The following is a 22,764-nucleotide window of genomic DNA, read 5'->3' on the forward strand; positions in this document are numbered from 1 at the left end:
TAATCCCCATGGAGGATTGTTGTGCGTTTTGAGCCTTACCTTCATGAACCCTATCCCACCATAAATACCAAGTGGTTATAGCTATTAGTTCACATACATTATAGATTCCTAGAGTAGCTATTTCATTATCTGGCTTCAGAAGTAAAAATTCTAGGATTGCTTCTCCTGCCCTATCAATAATACATGTTTCTTTAATCACCCCCACATCCCCAGTTTTCTCCAAACCTCTTTTGCCTTCTGACAGAGTAACAATACGTGTTTCGTGTCTTCCTGTTCATTCGTGCATGAGGGGCATATATGCGAGATCTTCATGTGTCTATTGGCCAGTGTAACGCGACATGGAATTGTACCATGCAATGTACGCCAAATAAAGATTTTTACCTTTGCCGGACAAGACAATTTCCAAATCTTCCCCCAAATAGGGTTGACATTGATTCTACCCATGCCGTTTGTATACTGCAATTTCTTTCCATGTTGTTGGTTCCATTCCTCCAAATAGGCAGAGCGAACAGTGAACAAACCATTTCTTGTAAAACTCCACGCAATGAAGTCTTCCATGGTATGCATAGGAAGGGGAATGGCGAGGACTCTTTGAGCATCAATCGGCCACAAAGTTTGTCTCACCAAATCTTCGTCCCAACAGTTCATAACTGGATCAATGAGATCAGCTACCGTTGGCAAAAGTTTCCCTCTTCTAGGGGTGGTAATTTTCCTATCCGTACCGTGAGGAATCCATGCATCTCTCCAAATATCAATTTTTTGATCATTTCCAACTCGCCAGATATAACCATTTTTCAGTGAGTTAACTCCCGCAAAAATGCTTTGCCAAGTAAAGGACGAACCCTTCTTTAAACTTGCATTCATCAAGTCGCCATCAAGGAAATACTTAGTTCTCAAGATAGTGGCACATACAGACTCCGGTTTATCAATAAGACACCATGCTTGTTTGGCTAACAAAGCCAAATTAAAACAATGTATATCTCGAAAGCCCATGCCTCCTTGATTTTTTGGTACACACATCTTCCATCATACCATCCAATGCATTCTTTTTTGATTGTCCTCGTCACCCACCAAAAATATGACATTGCGTCATTGATTCCTTTACAAAAAATTTTAGAAATTTTAAAGACGGACATAGCATAGGTAGGTATAGCTTGAACAACAGATTTGAGCAAAAAAAATTTCCTCCAGATGATAACAGTTTTTCCTTCCATCCATTAATTCTCTTCAAAACTGTTTGCATTAGGCCACCTTGCATAAATTTTATCACATAAAAAATGTGCGTGATGGACAGACTTTGTCACACAGTTTTTTCTACGCACCGTGTGTGATGCATTCAATAACGCAAACGATAAAATTGTTAATATTGTGTACGATGACAATGCTATCACAAACGATTTAAGGGGGAAATTGTGTGTGATGTACCTGTGAACGGAAACGTTTTTTTTGGAGCGACTGCGTGTGATGTATATACGAACGGAAACGTTTAGCGGGGACTGACTGTGTGAGATGTATTTACGACCGAAAACGGTTTCCCCTATATAATTGTATTCTTTTGAGCACTATTGTATGTATAACCGTATTTGCTTGCTCGCCGGTCGCACACAACCTCATTTTGTCGAGCGTGTGTGTCAGAAGGGCATATCCCGGATAGTTTCTAGGTCGTGTGGGAAGGGTCCCCAACCGCAGTCACTCACTAGATAACGGTTTCGAATACCTCACGGAAAGGGGTTAAAAACCGTCTGTATAACACCTCGTGTATTAGTGAAGTCCAACCTGGACCGGCCAAGAAGGCAAGAACTGTATAAAAAGGTCCAAACCCCAAGACCAAAAAGGCTGCAGAAAACCTCCGCCTCGATCCTCCCGCAGAAGCAAAAGATCGCCATTAACCGCCCCCTGCCGCTATTGATCACAAGCACACCGGCGGACGCTTCGAGTGGAAGGCTTGCAACCTCCTAGCTACTCCTCGCCTTCAAAGCCCCCCTTCCTCGCCAGTCCCCACCACCACTTGCTTGCTCCGGCTGCTCGACCTCCTGAAGCGCGTGAGCGGGGCTCCAGCAGCCTGCCGCGCTGCTCACCCTCGAGAGCCCCTTCATCGCGGCTGCCGCTCGCCCAAAGTGCGTGAGGGGAAAGGGGCAAGGCGCGTGAGCGGGCCCCCGGCGCGTTGATGCCGGGCGCGCGCGACGACGTGGGGGAGATGGATTTGGGCGACATCGTGCTCTCCTGGTCGATCCAGGACATCATTAACGACGACCTCTACCGAGGGCAGGTGCTCAATCTGTCCCTCTCCCTTTATACGCCGCCGCCGGATGATTCGTGCGAGCGGTTGCCAACCTGAGCTGAGCATCCTTTTTCTTTTGTTTTTTCTTCTGTTTGTTTTTCAATCCGTGCGCGTGAGCGAGTTGCGTCCAACCATTCTTAGGTTTCCCTGATTGATTGATTGATGGGTCGCTTGTAGCGCATCGTCGTTTCACTGCTTGTTGGGCGGTCCGAGTTTTGTCATCTGGACCGCTGGGTGTGGCCATGATTTTGCTAGGGTCTGGAATGGGAAGTATGCAGTGTGCCTGTGATTCATCCGAGCCAGCTAATCTACCATATATGATTCGGAATACTAATGATGGAAAGGCTTTCACTTTCAGTTTCAGAAATCACAGAATCCAGCTAATCTACCAACCGAAATCACCGAATTTCAGTGATTTCGGTTTACGTTTCGGCCAAAAGGCCGAAATGTTCACTTGAAGTCAGTTAAATATTTGAATTTTTTTTAAAATTATTTTTGAAGAATATTTGAATTCATGTGTAGTACTGAAATTGCTGGATTTTTTTTGGCCGAAAGGTAAATATATCAGTGACGGCTGAACATAATGAAATTCAGTGAATTTCATCGAAATCTCACTGAAAGTTAAAACCACAGATAGATATGCTGACACAAATGATACACCAAATTTTCTTTCCAATGATATAGCGGCATTTCAGAAAACTGTAGATACCTCATTATATATGAGATACCAAGTTCGACAAGCCTGTCAGGGGATGGTAGCTCTGTAATTAATATTATGATGTCATTTAGTTGTATTAATTTATTCTGAAGTTGCTAGAAACATGTCATGGCTGCCAAGAGTCTCAGCACTGCATTTGCTTGCTCGGTTTCGTAGAAGATGAAATTTGACCACATAGTTGATCTGGTAGCATATACCCGCATACCATTTGTGTGTTCATGCTGTGCCACATTCTAGATTTTTCCTATCTTTAATCACATTTCCATTTACTATTTTTATGTAGGTTGAGGCTATTCCTTGCAGCTTCACGTCACTTGATCACTATCTCAAATCGTATCACGCACCTTTGATTGAAGAGACAAGGTCACATCTGTGCTCATGCCTTGAACTCATCATGGAAGGACCCTCTTTGAAAATAATCTCTATGGAGGTAACGGAGAAACCGGAAGTGTACTATATGGATGTGGACTTTTGGGATTATGGGGCTGTTTATTCTACGGAGGCTCATACCGTAAGGAATGGTGACGTATTTATTTTGTCTAGCATGAAACCTGAAGGTGCGGGGGACTTCAACCGCTATGGCGTGACGTATTACTTGGCAATGGTTACTGATGTTTGTATGGATGATGATGATGAGTCCCAGACGCGTTTCAAAATTAAGGTCGCAAAAAAAATTGGTTTGGAAGAGGACTTACAGGAACTCAGATATGCAATATTTCTCGGTAATATCATAACAAATATGTGGATATGGAAAGCACTGAGCTTTGACAAGCACATGAATAACAATTTCACAGTGTTCGAGTCTCTCTTAGCCCCCACAAATTCGGTAATAGGATATGCACGGTTGCCTTTTAGTTTTACTTACTATTCTTTTACCATGAATATCTAACTTTTGTGAGGTCTTCTTTGTTGGCTCTTTTCTAGGGTGGTGATGTCTGTCATATCTGTGCTAAACATGATGGGGAATATTTGGCTTGTTTCACAGAGCAACTGCTACCGATGAATCTTAATAGGTCGCAAATGGATGCTATTGAATCTGTCATCTCAGCTGTAGGATGTAGGCATATGAACCTCATGAAGCTTATACAGGGTCCACCAGGTACTGGAAAGACCCACACTGTTAGTGCTTTACTGTGGGCTTTGGCTTCTATGAAATGCAGAACTCTAACATGTGCTCCCACAAATGTTGCTGTAATTGGGGTTTGCACATGTTTCCTTCAAAACTTGAAGGAATTCAACACAAACATCGACGAAAATGGTCTACCCTTTTCCCTTGGAGATGTCTTGCTATTTGGGAACAAGTATAAAATGGACATAACTGGAGATCTTCAGGAAGTTTTCTTGGATTTTCGTGTGAGTGAACTTGTTGAGTGCTTTTCATCGTCGTCTGGATGGAGCTGCAAACTAGCTTCAATGATATCTTTTTTTGAAGACTGCGGTTCTCAGTATGATAGGCTTCTTCAGGATGATCGAAGTAATGATCCTGTGTGCAATCTGGACTTCCTAAAGGAGCAATTCAGTGCGACAGCAATAGCTCTTAGAAGTTGTATAAATAAATTGTTGATTCACCTCCCTGGAAGGTGCTTTTCCCGTGATAATATTAGTAATATATCCACATTGTTCAATCTGCTAGAAAAATTTGACGCCCTTCTGTGTGGTGTTGATTTAACCGGCAAGAGCTTAAAAAATTGTCTCTCAAGCGACAACTCAGTTTGTGTGCAGCCTATATCTTTTACTGAGAAGCAACTGGATGGAATAAGGTCCACATGCCTTAAATTGCTGAAGGATCTTCAACACTCGCTTAGTTTACCTATTGGAGTAGGCAAAAACTGGGTCCAGCGCTACTGCATGCGGAATGCTGTGCTTCTTTTCTGTACTACCTCTAGTTCTTACCGATTGCATCATATGGAGATTGAACCCCTCGACGTGTTGATTGTCGATGAGGCTGCACAAGTGCGAGAATGTGAATTAGTGATCCCACTACGTCTGCATCAGTTGAAACATGTTGTTTTGCTAGGAGATGACTGCCAGCTGAATGCAATGGTTAAAAGCCAGGTAAGGTTTTGTCTTACCCTTTCTGTGTCATATAATTTTATTTCTTAGTCACTGGTGCATGTATCCGCAACATAAGCTTCTGTGCTAAAATGCTTATACTATTTTTTAATTTGAATTTGTGAAGGCTACGTCTTGACTTTAACTCCGTTTCTGTTGACCTGTTTTTATACTATTATTAATTCTGTATTTCATTGTTTACCTCTAGATATGCAAAGAAGCTGGATTCGGAACAAGTCTTTTTGAGAGATTGGTTATGCTGAATTTCGAAAAGCATTTGCTGAATATACAGTACCGAATGGATACTTGTATCAGCTCATTTCCAATTGCTCAGTTTTATGAGAGGAAGATTTTAGATGGTCCAAATGTCTTGTCTCCTTCCTATAAAAAGGATTACACAAGCCTCCCTTTTGGCAGCTACACTTTTATAAATGTCACTGATGGAAGGGAAGACAAAGATGGCACTGAAAACAGTTGGAGAAACATGGCTGAAGTTGCTGTTGTTTTGTATCTTATCGAAAACATCTTCAAATGTATGTCTATGCTGAACCTATCCTTCCTTTAACTGTATCATCCTGCCTTGAGCACTCTGCTAGTTCATAATCTAATTTTCTATATGAAATTAAGTGGCTGATAGACATGGACTTAGATAGTGGAAGTAGATACTGTCAAGTCAATTTTTGGCTTATACAGAACCAATTTAAGCTTGCTTTAGAAATTTCCTCACTAGTTTAGCGAAAACATTGATTCCTAAAGATCAGTAACATACCAGCTTATTCTTTTGTGTAGCCTGGAAAGGGTCAGGCCAAGGGATCAGTGTCGGTGTGGTCTCTCCATATAGCTGTCAAGTTGGTGTAATTAAAGATAGACTCGGCGACAAATACGATACATGTGATGGATTTCATGTGAGGGTCAAGTCCATTGATGGTTTCCAAGGCGAAGAGGATGATATAATCATACTATCAACTGTCAGGTCCAATGAGAGAGGAGGTCTTGGATTTCTTGCTGATAACCGAAGAACAAATGTTGCTCTTACTAGAGCAAGGTGCACACCAATTCTTTGGTTTGTTATTGTTTATTGTATGTATTACTAGTATATATAAACCAGGTGGTTGCTTTATTTGATGTAGGCACTGCCTTTGGATTGTTGGGAATGCTACTACATTATATAAAAGTGGGACTGTCTGGAAAAACCTTGTTGATGATGCGAGAGGCCGTAACTGCATTATTAATGCCAATAATGACGCAACCATGTGCAAATTGATGTTGCACGTAAAGCAAGAATTTGATGAACTTGACGACCTTCTCAATGCTGATTCAGCAATTTTCAGCAATACTAGATGGAAGGTAAGCACAAAAGTGATGCTTAGTGAGTTTAACTTAAACCATGTTTTCACAAGTTCCTTTTATTGGTTCTGTTATTTATGTGCACTGCACTTAATTTCCTGAAATTCAAATTACATATATGATGTTTATATATCTGGTGAGTTAACGTTTATTGTCAGGGACTTTAGTGTTGATTTTTTTAGGGAGTGACTTCAGTGTTGAATTGATATATTGTGGAGTTTGTGCTTTTCGTGTGTGGTCATGAACTACCTAGATATGTCGCACACTTTCCGGGATCATGTATATGGTTTATTTTAATTTGCTAGGCTGTTTATTCTGTATTGGGTATTGAGAGGTTTGTGCTCAAGATTTTGCAGTGTGCTTTGTCAATTATGTGGTTCCTTTACAGTTACACCATAACATGTGCTATTTTGTGCAATGCTATGTCACACTATTCTGATTTTGTATATACCTGAATAAAGCGTACTTGTAGTTCTTCAACTGTTGCCAGATTGTACCTCCAGTCCCTTCAACTATGTTTGCTGCAGTTTTTGTCCCTAAGTAAGTGGTTTTAGCCAAGTAATATGTCACATCAACAACTTTTGCCATGGCATGTTGACCTGGCTGGAGTGACAGACCTGACCGTGCCGCCCAAGCACCAGATAGTTTGGCCCTGCGTCAGCACAAAACCAGATTGTGTGGTGCCACATAAGCACAAAACCAGATTCTGTGGGTGTTGTTTCTGTTATGGAAGTTCCTTATTTTACTTTGTACACTTGTCATGAGCTAAGGGATAGGGTAATCATGGGTGATGTGTGGTCGAGGCATTGTAAAAATCCAAGGGAGCGCGGCCTCGATGACGTTGTAATCATGAGTCATGTGTGGTCGAGGCAGTGTAAGGTTGTAAAATGCCCACCATGGCCTAGGCATTTTACAACCTTACACTGCCTCGACCACACATGACTCATGATTACAACATAAAGCTGAGATGAAATGCCTTTTTCCATATATAAAAAAGAGAGCCAAATATCATGTGCCAAGTTCCATTATATGGGGGTGGAGATAATAAAATCAGGGCCTCTTTGATTCAAAGGATTTTCATAGGAATTTTGGAGGATTGTATTCATATTGAATTTTTGCTATGTGTGTTTTATTTAATTATAGGATACTAGGATTACAATCTGCAGGCATTTTCCCTAGGGTTTCTTTTGCACTACATTTCATTGGAAAGTGTCCATCCCTATGGTGCACAAACATTCTTTGAATCATTTTCTCGTGATTCTATCTTGTTGGAATCAACAAGGCATGACACTCAAATTCTTCCTGTTCCTGTGTTCTTAAATTTCTCTGAATCAAAGATGCCTTAATTCCAATCTTATCTTAACAGAGTAACTACCTTGTGTCTTTGGAAACAAGTGAACTAACTCGAGAAGAAAGTGAATTTGGATAACTTGGCATACTTGCAAGTCTTAGCTGAAGATGTCCCCTCCTCCCATGGCTTGCTGCTATGTTAGGAATGATGGCCCCACATGATAAAGCTAGGCTTAAATTCATATACAGTACATACCATCTGGTGAATTACCTACTTATTAAAAGAATCTTTTGATTTTTCTTGAATGCATGTCTACTCAAGTTCTGTGTTATGTATTTCCCCAATTTGACAGGTTGTTCTTAGCGACGGATTTAGAAAATCTTTCATCAGACTAAAATCACCGCAGCTCAAGAGGGAAGTACTGCAGAAACTTGTTAAACTTGGTGGTGGTTGGAGGACAACATTTAAGAACATTGATATATGTGATACTTTCCAGCTTGCAAAAGTATACAAAGTCAGGGATTTTTATCTTATTTGGAATATTGACATGGAGAAAAAAGAAAGAAGGCTTTTCCAGATAATAAGAATTTGGGACCTACTACCCCACAAGCATGTTGCAAGAACTGTTCAACGTCTCGAAAACATGTTTTCCATGTACACAGATGATTACCTGGATCACTGCCGAAGAGTGCAGACAGATGGGTATGTTTTGTTTATTCTTTCTTGGTCCTTCCAAGTAGTAGCGTAAGATCTTTTTTATTTTTATTCTAACTTTTGGTCCTTCCAAATGAACTGCTAGTAAAAATATTCATGCTTGCAGATGATCAAAATGTTGATATTCTTCTTATTTCTCACATCCATTTTTTTTTGTGGATAACAGGAAACTGGAAGTTCCTGCGATTTGGGATGTTGAGCATAATATTATTAGCTATAAGGACTGCACAGTTGATGCCCAGGAAGATCATGATCGTATGGATACATCATGTCTTCTGGAGAATTTGGAAGTTAGTGAAAGCTTCTTGCTGATGAAATTCTACTCTTTATCATCTGGAGTGGCAAAACATTTGCTGACAGCTACTGATGGGTCTGAAATTGATATTCCCTTTGAACTGACTGACGAAGAGGGCGTGATAATCCGATTCCCTCGGACTAGTTTCATACTTGGGAGGTCAGGAACTGGGAAAACCACCGTATTGACAATGAAACTACTTCAAATAGAGCAAATGTCATTGACTGCATCCCGAGGGCTTAATTTGGACGAAGTTGGTTTACTTGGGGCTTGTGAAAAAAATATTATCACACTGAATGACACAAAGGAAGAAAGTTTTGTAAAACAAGTCTTCATCACTGTAAGCCCAAAGTTATGTTCGGCTGTAAAGAATCAAATTTGCAGACTTAAAAGGTAAATCCGTTGGATCTGGAGCTCCATGTGACTGTTTTTACATGCGTTTCTAGTTCGGAAAATTATTTTCATTTATCCATTTGAAAGTGGAGCAAAGAAATGTGCTCTTTTTTGTACCAGTAGAAATGTGCTCTTTCACCACTCTTTGAATGCTCCTTTGTCTTGTTGTCAAAAAATGCCCCTTTCCCATGTTCTTTCAAAAGGTTTAATGTATTTTATCTACTTGCAATGCATCTTTTTGGAACTATACACTGCAAGCTAGTTCTTTGTCACTGTTCTTCTCATATTAATTTCAAGTTACATTACCCTTTACAGATTTGTCTCTGGTGATGCCCCTGACCAGCCTAGCACCGATATGCATGACATCATTGATGATATGGAACAATCTACAGAAATTCCAGACAATTTTTGTGATCTACCTTGTGAGCACTATCCCCTTGCTATAACATATCGCAAGTTCTTGATGATGCTTGATGGAACATGCCAGACATCATTTTTTGATATTTTTTTATGGTGAACTGAGGTCTAGCACTGAGAGGGGCTATTCAAAATCCCTTGCATTGCAAACTTTGATTGAACTGAAGGAAGTTACTTATGAGAAATTTTCTGCTTCCTACTGGCCTCATTTTAATGCAGACCTGACCAAGAAACTTGATGCGTCCACTGTCTTTACTGAGATAATTTCTCATATAAAAGGCGGATATCAAGCAAGCAGGCCTAGTAGAGGAAAACTTGAAAGATCAGATTATGTGATGCTCTCAGATAAAAGATTCTCATCCTTGAACAGTGAGAAGAGAGATAGGATTTATGATATTTTCCTTGATTATGAGAGCATGAAGTGCACTGCCAGAGAATTTGATTTGTCTGATGTTGTGAATAGCCTTCACAAAAGTCTAGTTTCAGAGGGCTACAATGGAGACATGGTGGATTTTGTTTACGTGGATGAGGTGCAGGATCTAACCATGACACAAATAGCACTTCTTAAATATGTCTGCAGGAATTTCGAGGAGGGCTTCCATTTTGCCGGTGATACTGCGCAGACTATAGCAAGGGGGGTTGATTTCAGATTTCAAGATATTCGCTCACTTTTTTATACCACATTCCTCTCAGAAACTGAAGCATGTAATCAAGGAAATAAACATGGAAAACAATGCCATCTCTCTGATATGTTTCAACTTACTCAAAATTTTCGCACACATTCTGGGATTCTTCATATGGCCCAAAGTATCATTGACCTTTTGTACTTCTTTTTCCCATCAAGTGTTGACAAGCTTAATCCAGAGACTGGACTTGTATATGGAGAACCTCCTGTGCTGCTGGAGACTGGTAAGGATAAAAATGCAATTGTGAATATATTTGGAGAAAACAAAAGTAAAGATGGTAACCTGCATGGGTTTGGTGCTGAGCAAGTCATATTGGTTCGTGATGATGCTACCAAAAAACAAATTGTTGATCTTGTTGGTAAACAGGCCCTTGTTTTGACTATTGTTGAATGTAAAGGTCTTGAATTCCAGGTATGGCCTACCCGCTCACTCCATTTGTGTTCATTTTGCAAATTCTTTTATCTGCAGAATGGGTTGTTTCAACACTTCTTTTGGAAAAATATTGTGTAGGATGTGCTGTTGTACAATATTTTCACTTCATCGCCTTTAAGAAACAAATGGAGAGTTGTCTATGGCTATATGAAAAACAAAAATATTTTATCATCACCTGAGGAGATCTCTCATCCGGAATTCGACAGAAACAAGCACTGTCTTCTCTGTTCAGAGCTGAAGCAACTTTATGTTGCCATCACACGAACTAGGCAAAGATTGTGGATATGTGAAACTGCAGATGATTACTGTCGGCCAATGTTTGACTTCTGGAACAAGTTGTGTCTTGTAGAAGTAAGATTACTTGATTCTTCCTTCATTGAAGCAATGAAGACAGGAAGCAGCACTGATGATTGGAGGCGGCGGGGCACCAAGGTTAGTGCTATACACTTTTTTGGTGTGGGAATCTAGTTCATTGCGCTATGCATTATGTTGTTGAAATATACTGCACGCAGTCAAGCTTACGCTTTTGGGTGAACTGGTTGGCGCATGCAATTCAATATGGTATTAGGGCCAACAGGTGTTGAATTCAAAGATCATTTCCCCATCAGCTTAGGCTTTTTGGGAAACTAGTTTTTGCATGCAATTTAATGATGTTACCTAGTCGGTGAAGTTTTCATCTTTAATATGATTAAATCTTTGGGACTTCAAGTTGACAATTGATGCACACCTACTTGCATGCATACCTGCTTTTTAGAGAACATGAAAACCTACTTGCAGTGTTACTGTACATCTCTTCTGCAATTGCTATTCCATGTCACAAGTGCACATTTTTTTTCTTATAGTTATTCAATGAGGGGCATTTTGAGATGGCTACAATGTGTTTCGAAAAGGCTAATGATGCATACAGAGAGAAGTGGGCAAGAGCTGCCGGACTTGTATCAACTGCAGACAGTGTCATGCCTAAGAATTTGGAGCTGGGCCAGGCTTCATTGCAAAAAGCGGCAGAGATTTATGAATCCATTGGCATGCATGAGAAAGCTGCCAGTTGCTATATCAAGTTAAACGACTACAAAAGAGCAGGTATGTGGACTCCATAATTTTTGAGTAGTATCGATACTTCTATAGTGCCGTCATTCCTTAACATTGAAAAATGGCAAATTGCTCCCAAGAGAGTAACCTAAGAAGTGGAGATCTTCAGATTTTAAAACTTCACTTCGCCTGATCGAGATGATCAAGGCTGAAGCTTCCATATGGTTTCAAGATGGAGTTATATGGCTAAAAGTCTCGCTGCCGCACCTGCATTTCTTTAGTGTACTGTTGAAATTCATGCTAGATTTCATCTTTCTATGGATAGTCATTACTTCACGTTCCATCCAACTGTATCTGACCAGACATTGTTTCCTTGCATTGCCATAGGAATGATGTATATGCAAAATTGCAGCACTTCCAGGCTTGAGGATGCTGGTGACTGTTTTGCTATGACTGAATGTTGGTCAGAAGCAGCCGAAGTATACTTCAAAGCTAAATGTTATACCAAATGTTTCTCCATGTGCTCGAAAGGAAAACTTTTCAGTTTAGGGCTCCAGTTCCTACAGCAGTTGTGGGAGGAAGCTTCAGTTGATGAGTCGAACATTGGTCTACTATACTCGCCAGCTGCATATGGTCTGATTTTTGAATCCCTTGATGCACATCTCAGGCCGTCAAATAAGAAACTGACACATGGGCATCTTGGGAGAATGGCCATACTTCTGCTACACGTAGTACCTTGGGGTGCCATGCTGACTTCAAGACTTATGCAGTGCCTGGACAGCGAATCTGAGTGGGCATTTTTTTTGCAATCTTTGGATATATTTGTTCACCACAGTCGTTATGATTTTTTCGAACACGTAGAAAGTCAACACCCTAGTGGTCTTGATGGCAGATATTCCTTGCTCCTGAACTTAAAGCTTGCTCTTGAGTCCACCTTCAAGTTTACCTTGAATGCAAACTGGAGAGCCGAACCGGATTACATATCCCCAGTGTGCTGTGTGGATCTCATAGAGTGTCTTGGTTATTTTGCTTCATCATGTTTTGTACTTCATGGTTGCATGTTCTCCACAGAATCTATTTTTTCCAAGATGGTAATGCGCAAAAACTGCAGCCTTTACTTTCAGAGTTGTTTGATGTCTACGCCAGATCGAGAACTGGAGAAAATGTCAATATCAGCAGGGCGTTTCATATTTGAGTCGGTCAGGAGTCTCTTGACAAAGAAATATATGATCCAAGAGTGGGTCCAGAAGACTTCAAGTACTTCACACATTCCAGTCCTTCTGAGATTAGTCGTCACACTTTATCTTGTGCCTTTAAATCTTAAAGTGGGGGATTGCTACGAGGCCACCCGTTTCCTTCAGATGCACAGAGTTTTCGAGGATCTGCCTTTGGAATTCTCGCAGAAGATTCTAGGTGCTTTGCAAATAAGGTCTCCGAAACTTGGAAAATTCAGAAGGTTGTTTGCTGATGCGCTTGAAGTAATTGGAGAACGCATGCTAGTCGCAGGTTCACCCAGAGCCCAGGCGACGTGTCGAGGCTTGAATGCTATCGTAATTAGCAGTTGGGACTGCATGATTAATCAAGTTGCTCGGACGGCAAATTCGCTTTTTCGTGATGAAAGTATAGAGAATAATTTTCTTGGAAAGGAACAGAGGAAAGGTCTGCTGCCACGTGAAAGGAACCGTGGTAACAAAATCGGGGATGCTGAATTTTGGGAGAAGTTTGAGGCGTTTCAAGCCAACAAGCAAGGCCAGGTGAGTACTTAAGGTGTAAGATTTCTTTTTTCTTGTCTGATAATTCACCACTAGCAGTTTTTCTATATATACTTAAGAAATCAATTTATATATGCAGAATGATGCAAGGGCTATTGTTGTATTCCTTAGAAGTGTCCTCTCCTGGCTGACGCAAAGAGGACCCCCAACAAAGATAGATGTGGATTTGTTATTGGAGGTCAGGCAAGTCTGCAACGACTTCGACAAACAGTCTGATGATAGGTACGCACATGTATTAGAATGTCGGCACTTCATAGATAAACACAATAATTATTCCAGTTGATAGTACAGCAAGTCTTACAGCTTGGCAGTATTTTCTGCAAATTGTTATTCTTCCCATCTGAACTGTTTTTGGCACTCACAGTGCCGAGAAGAGAGCTTGTGTGACTGCCAAGGACCTCTATTCGACCTGGAAGGATGGCGGGAAGAAGCTGAAGAAGATTATCAGCGTTCTGCGTTCTGAAAAAGCGTCCATGGAAGAAGAGAGAAGGAACGCAGCTGCTGCGGAGGTTGTCCAACCGCAGACTGACGGACGTTCCGACAGCGAACCGGTGACAGGAGCAGCCGAGGTAGATGTGCCCGAGGCCAGAGGCCCGTCGACCCCAGAAAACGTAGAGGCGCACAAGCAGAAAAGCAAGAAGAAATCGAAGAAATGTAGGCGCCATGCCCCGCCGTAGGCTGTCGTGGCATGTATGTTGCCGGTGCGTGCTTTAGTTAGTTTCTCTTTTGTGTACTCTTCTCTGTAAAACCAACACCGATGGTTGGGTTGCAGTGTTGCGGTGTCCATGTCACTTACTGATGGTTGGGGACTTGGGGTGCGCTTTTCACTCTTAGAATTGAAGCACCACTCATCTAGGGATAGACTGAACGCATGTCTAGTTTCTACGCGAAGAAAGATTTGATCTTACTGTCATGCGCGGGTGCAGATGGGCTCAGAATAGCTGCTCTCCTCCTCTAGCTTTCAAAACAAAGACGTGTACGTCTCGAAGTTTTTACCATGTACGCTGGGCCTCTGTCGACTGAAATCAACACATGTTTTTGGCCGTAGCAAACGTAGGCGCAAACCACAAAACCTCTTGTATTCTGCATGTTCCCTAACGATGTAGCCAAGCCGTGTATCGTGTGGATGACTTGTACCAAGACCAATTCTTGGCTGGGTCATAGATTGTGCTCCTCGTGTTATCCACCCTTCATGGCCCCCATCCGCTATGATGCGGGACGCCTTGGAAACGATCTTTCACGGTGCCAAAGAAATCACAAAGAGCAGCAATAAACTCACTCGATACTTGTTTCAACAAACTTTGTTTCTCTCAAGTGGCAAGAACAAGAGGAAACACACTCAGATAAATTGCAGCGGATAACTAACTGAGTTTACAAGGATGCAACCCAAACCATGAAGCTTGTGAATCTATGAAGAATCACAAGAGGGAACCACAAGGATCCTATATGAATTGAGGATAGGCCCTCCAATCCACACACACGAGCTAACACTCAACGATACTAGTGCTCACAGCACAACACAACCTCACTGGTTGTCTACAAACATAAACTAAGAAATCTCATCCCCCCCTCACATGGAACAGCTGGGGGGTATTTATACTAGAAGCACCCACTAGTTAGGTGTGAAAACAACTCAAAAAGAAGGGTAAATTCGTGAGCCCCAAGCTGTAGCACGAGCAAACTTGTTGAGCCTCGCGCTGTAATAAATTCCTGGACAGCTTGCACGGAAACTTGCACAACTTTTGACTCAAGACCTCAAATGATGCACAGTTTTTTTGAAAGAAAGCTGACTTCTAAGACCATCTCTTCCAGCCTCTATAAAGTGCTAGAGACTTCCAGAATTAATTAGGTTTAGGTGGGAAGTTGCTGCTGGAAATCTGATGTGTCATTTCTCCTAAAATAGGCATCGGAAGCTTCCCAACAAAGATAATGGTTTTGCCCTTGTCTTCCTTTGGATGCTCTAATGGTTCAACATTTGTGCTAGCATTAACCTCACTCTTGGATGCCTTGGTCATGATCTGGTCCACATCGTCCTCCCTTCCTTCAAACAAAACCGTCCTCGGTTTTGAGGTATTCTTTTTTGGCTTCTTCACTTGTGGGAATTGCTCAACCTTGAGTACTTGATCCACCATAGGTTCCAAGACATGGTTCACTCCTTGATGCATGAAAGAATACTTGTTAGACCTCCCATGGTGAGTAGCATCATGATCAAACTGCTACGGTCTTCCCAAAAGAAGATGACAAGCTCGCATTGGCACCACATCACATACCACTTTGTCCACATAACTTCCCACTGAAAATTGCACCCTAGCACGATGCGTAATCTTCAGCTTACCAACACCATTCAGCCACTTCACATAATATGGCTGGGGCTGCCTCCATGTTGACATCCCAAGAGCATGCACAAGATCACTACTAATGATGTTGTTGTAGCTGCCTCCATCGATGACCACCTTGCAGTTTTTGTCCTTGATCTTGCAAATGGATTGGAACACATTTTGTCGCTGGCCCTTCTCCATAATAGGAGCATCATCATGAGCCACTTTGCGAACCATGAGATTAACACCATCTCCTCCATCTGAACTCAGAGGTGCTTCGGTCTCAAAAGTACAATAATTTGCATCTTTCTTCTCAGATTCAGATTTGTCACTTGAGTCATCGGTGACATATCCATCATTTGTGAGTAAAACCTTCTTCAGATTAGGACAATCCTTCTTGAAGTGACCTCTACCCTTGCATGTATGGCACTGAATATTACTACTGCGAGTGGCAGGAGTATTGGAAGATTCAACCTTTGATGCATTAGCTTCCTTTGTAGTCATCTTGTTGTGTGAGCGAAAATCTGCAGCGACACTTCCATCTACTTCTCGCTGAGCTGAACCTCTCCAAGTGCTTGATGTATAGGTTTGGCTGCGATTTTGGCGACGCTTCAGCTGCTGCTCTACACGAATAGCTTGATGCACAAGTTCTTGCAAATCTTGATATGTGACCATCTCTATCCTTTCTTGCACATCTTCATTCAGTCCATGAAAGAATCTTGACATTGTGGCCTCCTCTGGCTCATTCACCGATGTCCTAATCATCAAAATTTCCATCTCTTTATAGTACTCATCAACACTAGAATTACCTTGGCACAACCGTTGGAGTCGATTGTACAAGGTTCTTGTGAAATGTTCAGGAACAAACCGTCTCCGCAACAGATTTTGCATTTGCGCCCATGTCTCCGGACGACCTCCAGCACGACACAATTGGTTCCACCAAATCAAAGCATATCCAGTAAACTCAATGGATGCATATCGTACCTTCTTCTCCTCCGTATAGCGGTGGCTGTCAAAAACTGATCCACACGCATCTCCCACTCCAAATAATCATCGGGCTCGGTTTTCCCATTGAACGATGGTATGGTAAGTTTTAATTTACCAATCCCATCATCTTCATGGTCACGATGAGCACGCCCATGACCTCTTCCTCCCATGGCAAAGCCTTCTTGGCCTTCTCCGCGACGATCATGATGAACACGTTGTGGTCGAGGCTCGTAGTAGTTTCGAGCATCATCGGAGTGGTCGCTCCAATGCTCTCCATGGTGGTCCTGCTGTATGGGGAGTTGTCGATGTCGACCCCGCGTCGCAAGCCCATATCATGGTGGTGACGGTGGCGCCCAAGTAGCACCTCGCTGGTCGTAGCGAGCACGCCGAGGTGGTGCAGCGTAGTAGCTATGAGCATCACCCGAGTAGACGTGGTTGTGCTCTCCATGCTCCTCCTCAAGGTGGCGTTGGCCCTGTTGTTCGGAGATTTGTCGATGTCAACCCCGTGCAGCAAGCCTATCTCGACGGAGTTCCTCGGTGAGGGAGTCGATTCTCCGGCCAAGGTTGGTCTCCATGGCCGATATGCGCCTCTCCACCTTGTTCAACACATACTCTCGTGTATCCTCCAATGCCAACACATAGACGGGCTGCAAGCTTGGATCATACACGGGAAGTGGCAGCTCCTCCTCCACGAGGTGCCTACCTCCATGCACACCATCAACACTGCTGGATCTCCTCGAACCCATGGAGGCTTCTCAAGAACAAAATCAGCAAGAGAGAAAATAGCACCGCGAACAACCTAAAGCTCTGATGCCAAGATGATGCGGGATGCCTCGGAAACGATCTTTCACGGTGCCAAAGAAATCACAAAGAGCAGCAATAAACTCACTCGATACTTGTTTCAACAAACTTTGTTTCTCTCAAGTGGCAAGAACAAGAGGAAACACACTCAGATAAATTGCAGCGGATAACTAGCTGGGTTTACAAGGATGCAACCCAAACCATGAAGCTTGTGAACCTATGAAGAATCACAAGAGGGAACCACAAGGATCCTATATGAATTGAGGACATGCCCTCCAATCCACACACACGAGCTAACACTCAACGATACTAGTGCTCACAGCACAACACAACCTTACCAGTTGTCTACAAACATAAACTCAGAAATCTCATCCCCCCCCCTCACATGGAACAGCTGGGGAGTATTTATACTAGAAGCACCCACTAGTTAGGTGTGAAAACAACTCAAAAAGACGTGAGCCCCAAGCTGTAGCACGAGCAAACTTGTTGAGCCTCGCGCTGTAATAAATTCCTGGACAGCTTGCATGAAAACTTGCACAACTTTTGACTCAAGACCTCAAATGATGCACAGTTTTTTTTAAAAGAAAGCTGACTTCTAAGACCATCCCTTCCAGCCTCTATAAAGTGCTAGAGACTTACAGAATTAATTAGGTTTAGGTGGGAAGTTGCTGCTGGAAATCTGATGTGTCATTTCTCCCAAAATAGGCACCGGAAGCTTCCCAACAAAGATAATGGTTTTGCCCTTGTCTTCCTTTGGATGCTCTAATGGTTCAGCATTTGTGCTAGTATTAACCTCACTCTTGGATGCCTTGGTCATGATCTGGTCCACATCACGCTACAAGCTTCTCACGTAACGCGGACACCTTGTGGCTGATTTTGTGGACATCATTTTCTTCTCTCAGCGTCGATATTGAACAATCCGACGTGCTCATCGTCCCGACTGGTTGACACAATGCAGACACATCATACATCTCCTTTCTTCTTTGGTTGACCTTGTTAACAAGTTCGGTACCGGCAGCACATAGGGCCGCATCATCCCCCCCCCCCTTCCTTGAATGGAAACTAGTGGTTGAGGGCGTGATTGTGTGTGCCACCTGAGATGAAGGTGTGTGCTTGTTTCTCCATCAAGGAATAAAATAAAAAAAAGCCTTACCACCATCTCAGAGAAAACCCTTTCTCACCTCAGCCAAAAAACATATGACACATGACCCTCGTGAAAAAAAAACCTTTCTCACCTCAGCCAAACAAAAGATGACAAAGAAACAAAGAAAAATCAAGAAAACCAATGAAATCCAAAAAAGAAACAAATAAAACAGATGAAAACCGAAGAAAGAAAAATGAAAACCCAGAAAGAGACAAAAAAAATAATCATAAAATAAATTTAAAAACCACACGAAAAAAACCCCAGTGAAAACCAAGAAACAAACAAAGAAACCAAAAAAATCACAGAAAAAGAAAAGAAAAAGCTAATGAAAACCAAGAAAGAAACAAAGGAAATTGTGAAAAAAATAAAGAAAATAGAAAACCGGAAAGACCTTGAAGAAACAAGAAACTGGAAGAAAGAAAGAAAAAAGAAAATCGGACCGAACAACCAACCCACCGAGCGAGCAAGCCCTTGTATGCTCTAACCGAAAAAGGCTTTCGCCCTGCTTTATATATAATATAAATCAAATCTTTGTTTGCTCTAACAAAAAAAAGGCACGGTCCGATTAAATAGCAACACAACGTTCGCCGAGATTGTCTGAAAAAAACTACGTTCGCCGAGAAAAACCAATGCCTAAGTGTGTACTAAATTTACTTATTTTTCACTTAATTTTTTATTTTGCTCAACTTTGTTTTAATTTTACAAAAAATCAGCAATTTGAAAAATACTCACAAACTAAAAATGGTCACGAATTTTGAAATATTCACAAGTTTGAAAATTTCCATGATATTCTGAATTTAAAAAGTATTCATGAATTTTAAAAAATGTTCACAAATTTTAATAATATTTGAAAAAATGTTTTTTTAATTTCAGCATCTTGAAACAAAATTATGAATTAAAAAAATGGTCATAGATTTTATAAAATAATCATGAAATAAAAAATTCATTAATGCCAGTAAATAGTTAAATTTTTGAAAAAAATATATTCAGATGTTAAAAATGAAAAATAAAAGGTAATGTAAAAGAGAATAAAAAATAAATATAAAACAAATTGGATAAAAAGAAAATTTAAAAATTGTAAGTAAACTGGTAGAGAAAATCTGGGGAAATAAAGAAAAGAAACCCCAATGAAACCTTCCTAAACTTTACAAAATGTTACAAATTTGCTCCCAACTGCAGCCGCCAATGTGCCAACCCACAAGTAGCACGTTGTGGGCAATCGCTATCGGTTTGATCCCATCTCGACAACAACGTCTTCGGCGTTAGTGGCTAGGAGACCGTGTGGCTGATTTGGCCGCCACTCGTCTTGGGCAATGAAGTTGTTGTGACATGGTGTTGGTGCGACACTGGTGCTAGCACCGGTCTTTTGTTTCCCGGATTCATGCCCTCGTAACAGCGATCCCGACGCTATGGAGCTTGTGGAGGCCCTGCTAAAGAGATGCCATTGCCTTTTTGGGGTGAGCTCTCACACCACTTCATCTCGTCAGCAACATCAAAACACATGTCGTGGTGGTGCGTGGGAAACCCGAGGATGGGAATACTTTAATCAAGAACTATGACACAGTTGGCCAAGCATAAGGTTTCTACTAGTATACCAAAGACTTAAGAATTAAAAATAAAAAATAGGCAAAGAATTATATTAGTTAATTGAATTAAGGGACAATTATTTGTGGGGGTGGGATGGGGATGTCCATGGAAGAGTTGTGTTCGATTTCCTTTATACACACGATACGGTGGAAAAGACTGGTCGAACGAAATATGCCACGCCAGATCACCTTCAAGGTGAGTTGACCATCGTCTAGCCTAGTCGAAGCCGGTTTTGTCGGTTCCAAGTTCAAACATAGGGAAGGCAGAGCTACTTCTTTTCCCCTTACAAAGAACATGAAGAGCGTTAGAAGCCTTGTTAGGCCTATTCTCGGCCTGCAAGATGCAAGGGAATGCATTTCTCTCATGGGCCAAATTGTGGGCGCCCATTAGCGGCTTCTTTACCCTGGCTTCCGTTAGCGTGGCTTTCCTTTTGTGGGAATTTCATTAGAGTCACTTTTTTTCAACCAAATTGGGAGCGTTATTAACGAAGTATCATAAGGTTACAATCTGCCCATAGGCTAGACAAAAAGAAAATCTGGGCTTGCATCAAGCCAGCTCTCGGTGCCATCAAGTGAACAAGCACAACGAGCACACCGATGGACCGAAACATTAGTATCCCTACCAACATGAGTAACCGTGAGAGAAGCAAAACTAGCTCTGATCTCCTCTAATTCCTTCAAGATAGCCGACGCAATTGAACGTGAATTGTTGTGCAATTTCCATAAATTGACTAACTCCAAGTAATCAATCTCCATGATCACATTTGAGAAGCCACGAAGTTGAGCAAAGATCATTCCTTCTTGGAGAGCGAGAAGTTCACTGGTAAAAGGATCGGTAAGACCCTACAAGGGTTTACTCCAAGCTCCTAGGAACGCCAAGTGTGAGGAGGCCACACCTCCCGCCCCTCCTTTCATGTCCTCGACACTCACAACCCCGTTGGTGTTGATAGTGACCCATCCTGTTTCGCGTGGGCGTGACAGTGGTCCGGGCACCCGCAAAACCCCCCAATTTATCTTCGATTTGCGGGAAAAATGTGTCCGGATCAATTGACAGACCGATATACACGTCCGGGCCGCGCGGTCCGGACAGTCGGTTTGTGAGGCGGTTTGTGAATCGGTGTTGGAAATGCCCTTATAAAAAATTGTTGCTATTTGGTAGAAAAATATTGATCAATGGGAGAACAATTCAGCGCATATTCCGTCCCCTCACTTTTAAACATGAATTTGGTATCTTCCCATGCTTGAAATGAAGTCGCAGCTCAGCAAAGAACCAAGCACTTACATTTAGGAGTTAATTGCAGGGAACTACCACACTTCGACACGGCGTAACGAATCAGTACCATTAATCATTTTCTTTTGCCATGTAGTACCAACTCTAATTTTAAGTGTGTTGCAAAACAGACTGACAGCAGTATAAGCACGTATCTGACTGAGTGGCCCCACTTGTCAGGCGACACATGGCATATGTTTTTTTTTCGGAAAGCCCCTCGCACCATACTTAATCATGTACATGACCTTTATGGAAATCTAAAAAGGATGCCGCGCGGGCGGGATTCGAACCGGCGACCTGCCGCGACACGCGCGGACAACTGACCACCACAGGAGCCTCGGTGGCTTGTTCCAAGTACGATACTAATGCTTATATTGTTATACCTTCGAACAAATAAAATAAAATAAAAAAATGATGTTGCACCAGGATGCGATCCTGCCCGAAATTCTTACTGCACGCGCACCTTAACCAACAAGCCACGCACATTCTCAAGTCAAGCTTCAGGCATATCTAGTTCGGACACGTCCTGACCTTTCCCTTTATTTTGTAAGTATTTTTTTTCGAATTCTTTTATCTTTTTACAGATCTTCGTTATTACTTGGGTTTTTATGTTTTTATTTTTTTACATTTCTTTTGTATATATTATAGGTTTAATATGCAATATTTTTTGCAAATTCACACTGAACATTATTGTATAAATACACAATGTACATATTTTTAGGATCACAATGAACATTATTGTATAATCTATGATGAACAATGTTGTCAAATGCATTGAACATTTTTTACATATATGATGAACTTTTTAAAATATATAAATTCTATATTTCTGTTTCGGATTTCTTTTATCCTTTTCAGATATTCATTATTCTTCGGGTTTTCATGTTTTTCATTTTTTAATTGCTTTTTATATAGGTTTAGTGTGCAACATTTTTTGGTAAATACACACTGTGCATTATTGTATAAATACACAATGAAATATATTCTTTAATGTATGATGAATAATTTTGGTATATACATTGAGCATTTTTTAAATATGCGGTGGCCTTTTTTATAAAATATATAAATTCATATTATTTATGTGTTTTTTGTTTCAGATTTCTTTTATCCTTTTTCAGATCTTCGGATTTTAATTTTTTCGGAAAGCCCCTCACGCTATACTTAATCACGTACATGCCCTTTATGGAAATCTAAAAAGGATGCCGCGTGGGCGGGATCCGAACCGGCGACC

At 41.5% G+C, this 22,764-nt stretch overlaps 1 pseudogene; it reads left to right on the forward strand.

The window, feature by feature from the left end:
• The first annotated feature begins 1,801 nt into the window (after window positions 1–1,801).
• On the forward strand, window positions 1,802–14,326 carry LOC123162968 (uncharacterized; annotated as a pseudogene).
• Window positions 14,327–22,764: the final 8,438 nt, after the last annotated feature.

Source organism: Triticum aestivum, chromosome 7B, assembly GCF_018294505.1.
Source record: "Triticum aestivum cultivar Chinese Spring chromosome 7B, IWGSC CS RefSeq v2.1, whole genome shotgun sequence".
In the NCBI taxonomy this organism is placed as follows: domain Eukaryota; kingdom Viridiplantae; phylum Streptophyta; class Magnoliopsida; order Poales; family Poaceae; genus Triticum; species Triticum aestivum.